Consider the following 10,195-nt stretch of genomic DNA (forward strand, 5'->3'; position numbering starts at 1 on the left):
GATGGATAAAGATCATCATTCTTCCTCAAACAAAAAAAAAGGCCAAGATCAAAAATTACAGCTCTCTGGATTTGCTCCTTTCCATCATCCACATGAACTCAGCCCCATTGGGTTGTCCAAGGGCCCCTCAGGAGAAGCTGACGGAACCATGAGAGCAGTAAGAGGCACAGCGTTTGCATTTAACTGACCTCTTCGTGCACAGGTCCGCTGCCCAGGGGCAGAGTTTGACCTCTTCATGCACAGGTCTGCTGCCCAGGAGCAGAGAGTTTGACCTCTTCGTGCACAGGTCCACTGCCCAGGGGCAGAGAGTTGTGTTGCCAATGCAGCTGAGCAGACATAGCTGCTCCAAATGCCCGGCCCCGGCACCTTCGCCAGTCCCACGCATGAGCTGAGAAATGCTCAGGTCTGGAGTTTTGGGGCCAAAGCATACAGAATGCCTGTGTTCTGCTGGGGAAATCTTGGGAGCGCAGACCTGTTTTTAATATCTCTGAGGATTTAGAACAGTTCTTAGACTACTTATTACCTTTCATAAGACTCACTCTACTTTAAAAGTCTCTTGGCGGCTTACCTATATTAAAAAGAGAAAAAGAATACTTTTTGATTCCATTGAGTTTTCCCTTCTCTGTTGAAGTTGAGTTAATAAGAGAAAGGACAACCGAGGAAAGAACCTAGAAATGGGACCTTGGGTAAGTTTTATAACTTCTGTGGACTTGAGCTTTCTCAAGGGTCATGTGAGAGGGTGGTGGTCTCTCAGCTTCATTTTGGGAAAAGCAGGAAAATTAACAGCGTTTAAGCATATACTGTATGTCAGGCACTTGAGTCATTTAATCCTCATACCACCCCTGAGAGGAAGCATTATTTTATTCTCACTGAAGGGATGAGGAACACAAAGCACAATGAAATGACGTGAAATCTTCAAGGTCACAAAGTTAATGAAAGACAGAGCTGGAGTTTAAACTCAGATGCATCTAGTCCCAAACATGGCGTCTTCCCATTTCCGTGCGGGTGCCTCTGGCGCTTACCAGCCCACCAGGACTCCCCCAGGGCAGGTTAGTGCAGAGGAGGGCAAATTAAGCGCCTGCAAGGTGGGGCTTGTCGCTTATAAACCCCTTGTCTTTGATGTGGGTAATTAAGGACAGCTGGAGGAAAGAACTGACAAAGTATCACCAAGTTCTTCACACTGTGTTAAACGTTTCCATTTTAATGAGTTAGTAGTGTCTTATGCTAGCTTCCACGCAGACTTGCTTGGTATTTGATTATATGTCTTATTCTACAGAATTTTCTATAATGCTATTTGACATAATGTGTTTGTAATATATCAGTAAAATTTTGATACTTTTGTGTTTTAGCGTATAAAAAGTTCTCTTTTTGCCCTTGTATACATTTACCTTCTTTTGTGATAGTTGATTTTAATAGCAGATATTTGCCAAGTATTCAATATATGCCAAGCATTGAGGTAAGAGTTTTGTAGACATTTTATCATTAACCCACACCCTATGGGGTAGGTACTATGATTTTCCATATTTTGTTGTGGAAAAATGAATTATTTTTTGATAGGGAAAAAACAAAAGAGGTAGGTAACTTTCCCAGCATTGAACAGCTGACAAGGGTTGCAGCCCAGTATCAAATCCAGGGTGGCAGACAAAGCTGGTGGTTGAAGTAGTGACGGGCCTGCCCCTGACTTGGTGGAAAACGTGGAGACGGTGCTCCCCGGGGGCCCCAGGGCACAACTCCACCTCTGAATGCTGGACTGTGCCCTCCTTTCCGAGGACTTGACTTGTCGACACAATGCATGCCCACTATCGGGATTATTCCGATTCCCTTGATTGCAGCTGTTTCCACATAAATTCTCCCTGTGGACTGGACGTTTAAGAAGCTTACGTAGGCACTGCCTGAGCCCCTGCCTGTGGGGGAAGCCATCAGCGGAGACAAGGTTTCAGACGGCACCTCTGGGCCGGGGGCCTCTTAGGTTGGACTCTCTTTCCTGGACAATGCTAAGGAGCGATGAAAGCTTCGATGCTCTTCTTGTCTTCCCTGCCCTTTAAAGATATTTTCCCTAATTGCTAAAGTAAGGTTGGATATATAAAAAATGGAAACATTCCAGAAACATGGAACACGGAACAGAGCCTTCATTCTAATGCCATTCTCCAAAGAAAACTGCCTGTGACAATTCTGTTTACGTTCTGATACTGTTTCCTTCCACATACATAAACTAATATTTATTATTATTCATTTTTATCAAATATGGTATTGTGCTAAATACAGTTTGACAACTGACTTTTTTTTCCCCACTGAAGTAGGTATATCTAGCTAGCATTCTGTGTCGACTTGATCTCAATAATTTTTTTTCATGTCCATTCTCCCTGAATGTTTCTCCTGTGAACGTGGAGGTGTAAGAGGGTAAACACACAGCAATGGCCTGTACACTGCGTCTCAAACTATCCCCAGACTCAGGGCTGAACCCTCACCCCTCCTGTGTTCGCTGTTTCATAGGGTTCTTCTCCCAACAAACAAAACACTCCCAGACCTATGTCTTTATCTTCAGCCTCATCATATCTTACCGGACGGCCTTTCACAATACGGAACACTCTTATGGGCTGACACACACCTCGGACTCCCATCAGACAAGTACCCTCAAGCTTAAGCTCAGAGAAAACTTGCCTCAGGCCCGGTTTAAATGAGTTTCATGTGACTGCTTCCATCAGACCCTAGGATGGTCTGTGTTTCTGCTCTACGCATATCAAGCTGACACTTGGCAAGTGACACTTACGTTCGTGTAGAAACTGCCCCTTCGACCGCGGCACGTGGAGGGTGAGTTGAGGCAGGTCACCGCCGGGCCCCTCTTTTGCTGCCCACCAACAGCCCTCCTCACCGTCCCAGCTGCCCCAGCCGCAGAGGAGCAAGACCTTCCAAAGGAGTTTTCCAGGCGGCACCTCGGAGCGCATTCAGGCGCCTGGAAGAGGGTGGCAACTTCCTGTTTGGGGATGGGGCCACGGGAGGGGCGCCGCACCCCTCCCACCCATTGCTGTGACAAGTGAAATAACAACCTCCTCGAGCCACCTCGAGGTTTTCTCCTTCGCGCGCTGCCCCTTGGAGCGTTCAGGGAAGGTGCTGCAGGGCAGGCCGGGGAGGACGTGGGCGCAGTGCCCTGAGCGCGCAGTGCCACGCCGTCCGCCTCTGACAGAAGCCGAAGGAAACACCTTGACCAAGCCTGGCTCCTCCCACATTCTGGTCAAGGGAAGTGGCCGTAAGAAGTAAACTGAGGCTACTCTCCAGGGATCCATAGAGAATTAAAGTAATAATTAAAAGGCATTTTTAAAGAGCATGTAAACAATAAATATTGCATCTGTATTTTAGGTAAGATATAATGTACAATTAATGCTAACATCTGGTTTATTATGCAAGTCCTAATTTTATGTACATTCATAGAAAAAATATTTCGTATAAATACACAGAAGGTATAAACTTATTTACAAAAAACAATTGATAGAATATAACGACCCTAACATATTTGACTTGGATTTAGTTTTCATATTCCAGAATGAGGATGCATTCTAATTTCTAAGCCACGCTAGCTTTGTCTGGTTTCTGACAAAGTTCTCCTTGCCTCACAAAATCAGTTGGGGTGCTTTCTCTTTCATTCCCTAGCTTCAGAAACAATTTTTTTAAATATTAAAGATTATTGGTTCCTTGCATATTTGATAAAATGCACCTGAGAGCATGTGAATCTATTCTCCTTTGGGGAGTTAAGACCACTTATTCTATTTAGGTTTTCTATCTCAACTTGAGTCAAAATGCTAATTTATATTTTCCTTTAAAAGCTGACATTTCACTTAAATTTTTTAATTTATTGCTCTAATAATTTTCATAGTATTATTTTATGATCTTTAAATATTCTACATATTTATAGTTTTATGTCTTTTGTTATTTCAAAAATTATTTTTGTCTTCACATCTTAAAAACATCTTCCCAAAATGTTTCATTTTTTTATTTCGTTTTTTTAAAGAAGGCAGCTTCTGTTTTCGACCATCTTCTAAATTGTTTCTTTGTTTCATGTTTTGTTACTTTCTCCTCCTTTCTTAGAATTCACAGTTTATTAATTGCATGAGGTCATCACTTAGCTTATTTATTTTTATTTTCTTATCTCCTGCCATATGCATTTCTGGCCATACATTTCCATTAAAGTGCCACAATAACATCCCCTCTGAGCATCACCTTCTACATGTTTCGATAGGTAGTGTTTCGTCATAAAGTTTGTTGACTTTCTAACTCCCACTATGATTTCTTCTGTGATACATAAAGTGATTGAGATGTGGCTTTCATATGGTTATTGATATGTGTTTAATTTCATTGTGATAAGAAAGTGTAGTCTGTACACTTAAGTGTTTAGGATTTTTTTGTGACTTAGTTCTTTTTCAATTTATATAAATGTTCCATGTGTGCTTGTAAAAATGTATATTCTTATACTGTTGACGTCCTACAAGTAAAATGCCTATTCATGCTGCTTGTAAGTTGCATGGTTCAAACCTTCAATATCCTTTTTAATTTGTCAGTATAATACACTAGTTTATAATAGACAAAGAAGTTTATTAAAATCTCCAACAATTGAAGATGTGTAGAATTCCCTTGTAATATTGTCAATTTTGTTTTATATATCGTGAGTTGCTTGTACAAGTATACAAGCTCAAGATTTTATGTTTCCAACAAAAATCTCATATATTTAGGGAATGTATTTGTCCCTAATGATTATTTCTCTAATCAGTTATTGTATAATTTTTTTGTTCTTACGTCAGCTTTATATTAGTAGTGTTTGTTTGGTACAGCGTTTTCTACCCATGTACAAATATGTTTAAGTTGTTTTCCTTTGAGCAGCATAATAGTAAGATATAAATGAAACTGCAAATGAGTAACAGCAATCTGTTGATTGTGAAAGCTAGGTCATTATTCAAGCTGAACTCCAAATTCTGAAGTTTCTTTGGTGGTCAGAGTGAAAAGGTAGACGTATCTGTTTGCACAGATACCCTTTGCCAAGACGGAAAAGTAACATATCCATTACTTAAAGAAATAAAGCCTTTCCCAGCACTACATTCTAGATGAAATTGGATGTGAGAGTGACCCGGCAGGGACTCGGCTCTCTACTACCTGCCAGGGTTTGTTCTGCTGACATGACCAGCAAAACGTGCGTCCTATTCATCTCTCCCCTGGGTGTAAAACCCAACACTCAGTCTTCTTAGTGGAGGAGGGATTTTTTGTTTTTTGTTTTTGTTTTTTAGAAAAACTTATATATGAGTAATTACACTCCTCTAATTGAATCTCTCAAAACTTCTTTAGAATTAAATGTCTATGTTTCCCACTTGGAACATCATACTAGAGAGTAGGCAGATGAGTAACAGAATATGCCATCAACGATATTCTCATCACGCATGCAGAGAGGGCTTTATTACAGCATCTTTTCTAGTGCCTCAGCGGAAAGCCAGTGGTGTGATCACAAATACGAAGTCCAAGCAGACAATCCATCAGGAGGCAAGACAACCCAGCACATGCATGCGGTCGACGGGAGAATCGAAAATACCCACGAAGGGGTCAGTGGTCCGCAGATATGCTCTGGACTTAGTGTGAGCGTGAATATTATTTTCCTAAACTGGGCTTTTGAAAAAATAAGATGACATACTCGATTTAGGTTGAAGTCTCTGGTGAGGACCTGAAGTAGTTTTGAATTGTTGGTGGAAATTATTATGTTTACCTTAGAAACAACCCATGAAGATGACATGGCTATCTTTTCTTGGGAGTGGAGAATCTAATCAAGCAAATGGAGAGGGCCACCTCTGAAGAGAGTGTACTATCAGGGACAATAGGATTTTTAAAAAAGTAGAAAGAGCAATCTATTTCATACATCCTAAAGATTGCCTAGCAACACACATTCTACATCATAGAACATGGCCACAGTGACTTCGGCCCTGTTAAAAAATAGATGCTGCATACCACACATTTTTCAAAATCCATTAAGCTCTGCAGCACCAAAAGTAACCTTAATAAATGCAAATTTAAGACAACCATGTAGGAGGTTAGGGTATCTCAGGAGAATGATAAAATGATGTAACTCTATTACAGATACAGGACAAAAATAGCTTCACTGAAGAGGGTGGGGCTGGGGAGTTGCTGACCCAACTTTGGAAATGAATGGAGTTAGTAAGACGAAAGGCAGAGGAAACTGTACATAAGCGCTCTGCCCTAGTTGAAAAAGTTGTTTTCCTTAGGGTATGGAGTAAAAATTCTTACATTGTTTTACATATTCACTGAAATTGCACAATTAGGTTAATGAAGAACAGATGGTGGAAGCCAAATCTCTCACTGTTGGGGTAGGAATTTACAGAGAATCAAGAGAAGACTGGAATGATCCACGTGGAATTGGGTTATAATTGGAGACAGTATGAACTCATGTTTAGATTCATATGGATACATAGAAATATTTGTTGCTGTATGTGTATACACACATATGTTTGCTTGCTCTGTCAACTGAGAGGGTCTAGAAGCAACAACACCCCCATAGCAATGAGCACACCTCACTTCCAGATCTTGGTTTCTAATACTTTTCTCTCATAAAAGGAATCGCGGGGCCTCAGAGAAATGACTCATCCTAGGACTGTGCATGGACAAGGCATAATGAGCATTGAGCATATCGCTCAAAGGTGCCAGAAAGCAAAGAGATGCTAAAACGAAACAAAACAAAACAAACTACCACCATCACAGTCAAGCAAATCCGGTGATGGGGATTCTGCCGAAGGGGTACTGGAGCCAACTCAGAGAGCTTCCAGTGGCCAAACCTGAGACAATCTGAACAATAAAATTAATGAAGAGGGGTTGGATTATTACCCAAAGTATCAAACAAATCTCCATAAGTTTATATCGATATAAATAAATGACCTAATAAAGGGGGGAAAAGGACAAATCTCTCATGAAGAAGAATTTAAAATAATTTATGTAAACACTCCACATTCAAGGGTCTGGAGTCCAGCCAAGCACTCCGTCAGCGTGGGCCTGGCTGAGTGAGCATAGAGGTCTCCTTCCAAGGAGCACAGAGTGGAAAGTTGGGGGAGAAGAGTGACCTCAGCACGGAGAAAGTAAAAACACCCCTCAGCAGGCGACAAAGTCAGCACACATCCTGATGAGAACCTGACGGGGCGTGACGAGAACCCCACTTTCCCTCTGTGATCTCCTTCCCCGAACCCATCGCCCCAGTCTAAGCATCTGAAAACCATCCGACAAATTCCAAGAGAGGGACAGTCTACAGAACGCATTACCAGTACTCGTCAAAACTGTCAAGGTCATTAAAAACGAGGAAAATGTGACATGATGGCTCAGTGCAACGCAGCTTCCTGGATGTGCATCTGGGCTAGAAAACAGGTATTAGGTAAATTAATGAGCGAACTAATGAATTAAAACAAGGAAATCCAAATAAATTACAGACTTTAGTTAATAATGGGCACTATTGGCTCACTAATTGTAACAAGTGTACCACACTGATGTAAGATGATAACATTAGGGGAAACTTGGGCCTACAGGAAATTTGTGCTATCCCCAGAAGTTTTCTGGGAATCAAAAACTGTACTAAAGTTTAAATTTAAATATTCATTTTAAAAACTGCCATTTTGTCCCCTTCCTTGGCCTTTGAAAAATCTCAAAAACATCGCAAACAAGTGTCTAGAATTGAAAAGTATACTTTTTCTAGTGAATGCACTAGAATATTCTGGGTGTAAATATGCTTTAAAGCATTAGATGCATGTATCCTTTGTACAGGGTTACTGGATATGAAACAAGTAAATAGTGAAGACTTCTGTAAAAAACCATCACTTCGGTTTTAGAATGTTTTACCTCCTCATTCACTTATCCAGCAAGTCTGTATTGAGCACTCGCCACGGACCAGGTACCATGTTTATGTATTAGGGGAAAAATGGACAGGGTCGCCACCTTCACTGAAAGTCCAGGCTGGTGAATACTAACTCGTTCTCTGACAGCTGAGAGGAGGCAGATGCCTCTGGAATCCCCTCGAGCTCCAGCGTAGTGATGTACAGCCAGCAGATCAAAGCTCCAATGTATTTCAGATCTTTAGGGTGGGGGGGATGAAAGGGAGGAGAGGGGATCCTGGGCTTTAGAAGTTTCAATCTTGAAGATATAAATGTAAACAAAATAAGTAAGAAGAAATGCGGAGTGTAGTCCTGATTTCTGCAGACATGGGAGACTTGAGCACCAGTTCTGACACTTGCCTAGTGTTAAAATGTAGAAATTCTTCCCCTCCATGTTTCTTCCCCCACCACAGCACATTGCTGATCCAGGGTGAGCCGTGGTCAAAAGGCTGAGCTGCGGATGGAACGTAGCACTCGGGAAGGGCCGGGGGTTTGCAAAGCATTCAGAAAGGAAGCTTCGCCGTCTGATAATGGGGATATATGCTTAAAGCTACATTTGAGACATGCATCTTTACTAAGAAAACAAAGAATAAATGAATAGACTTAAAATCAGACAGCCGTGGATTCTAATGCTGGATCTTCTACTACTAATGAGCTCAAGTTGCTCACTGAAGAAACCAAGGCTTGGAAAAGCTAAGTAAATTACTTTACTTACCTGAGCTGAACTTGGAGCCCAAGTTTGGCTCGAACGCTCAGGCTCTTGGCACCTCCAGAGCCACTCTCCTGAACAGAGTCCTGACGGACCAGACAGTGTCACTGCCCACGGCCAAAGTCCAGCTGCCTGTCCCCAGGAAAAAGCGGTTCAGAGTGAGTGAATGAGGTCACTTCGTGGCACTCACTACTGGTGAACTGAAGTTCTTACTTAGTCCCTCTGGAGAAGTGATTCTCTTTCCTGTTGCAATGTGTAACAGAACTTAATACAGCATAAGAAATAATAATAACAGCTCATAGTTACTGTCTAAGGCTGAAAGCAGTTTCTCTTTTCCTTTGGATTTTGCATCCTTTCATTGTTTTGAATCCATTTAAGGAAACCTGTAATTTTCTGAGTTGACACAATAGTATTCAGGTACTAATGGGATTATCTGAACTTTTCATTAGTGGGTTGATTAATAAGATAATGTTTTGAATCATTTATCTAAGTTTAACTCTAAACTTCATATATAAAGGATCAAAGAAAAAAATGTGTAGGCCCTCCTATACTGAAAAATATGTATTGAAGATATTCAGTATAAATTGAGCTTCACAAAAAGGCAGTAGCAATAAACAATATTACATCCCTGCTGTGGCAGAGTTAAGGGAACATTCACTTTCACACAGCAGGAAAGGGACACGGCAGCTTCTGAGGCTTTGAGCTGATGTCATCTTGGTTTTGCAGATCCTGCGCCCAGTCGTTTAGGGGAAACATTGTATTTCCATTTCATCAGCAGTCACAAGTATCCATATAGTCACTGGAACTCAGACAGTACGGAGAAGTTTGGAATCAGCACACTTAACCAAATTAAAATCTCCATGTTTTTCCTCCTGTGTTGTGTTCATTGCTTGGAGAGGCAACATTTCCAGTCCATTTACTTCAAATTCATTTCACTCCAAGGTGTTTTTTGCATGGCCAGCACTCCTGTGTTACCCCTGGCACAGCTGCTGATTTCTCTGTAAATGAAGTCCTCATGGGGAGAGCAGAAAGCTGGTCTTTTCCATCATTTTCTCATTAGTTTGGTTTTTCATTCAGATTGGATCATTGTTCAGGTTTGTCACAGAGAACCTTTCATTAGAGTCCTTTGGCTGCAATGTGGTTTCCAGAGAGCAAATGGAATTTGGAAACCCCAACAAACATCTCTTCATCATTTTCAAATGATAAAAGAAAGACCCTGCTGAAAGAAACACCATTTAAAGGGTGTTATTTGGTAATTAATATTCGATCTTCAAGTTTAGGTAAAACCCCTATTGTTTTTAAGAAAATTTCACAAAGGAGAAGTCAAAATTCTAAGGAAGTCAGTTGAGTTTGATACCAACTTGGTATAGAATAAAGAATAAAGAAACTCAAGGCTGTGGAAATCCCCTCTGTTTTGACTTTCTTTTCTTGACTGTGGATGATAGCTTTGATGGGAGAACCAAGACAGAACTTAAATTACTGCTTTGGGGCCATTACAAACCCTTTGGTTTTCACCATTTTTTTTTTTTTACCTCAACCATCTCTTTCCAAATTCAACTCCTAGGCCATATTTGAACACCCA

Source organism: Tamandua tetradactyla, chromosome 22, assembly GCF_023851605.1.
Source record: "Tamandua tetradactyla isolate mTamTet1 chromosome 22, mTamTet1.pri, whole genome shotgun sequence".
Lineage (NCBI taxonomy): Eukaryota > Metazoa > Chordata > Mammalia > Pilosa > Myrmecophagidae > Tamandua > Tamandua tetradactyla.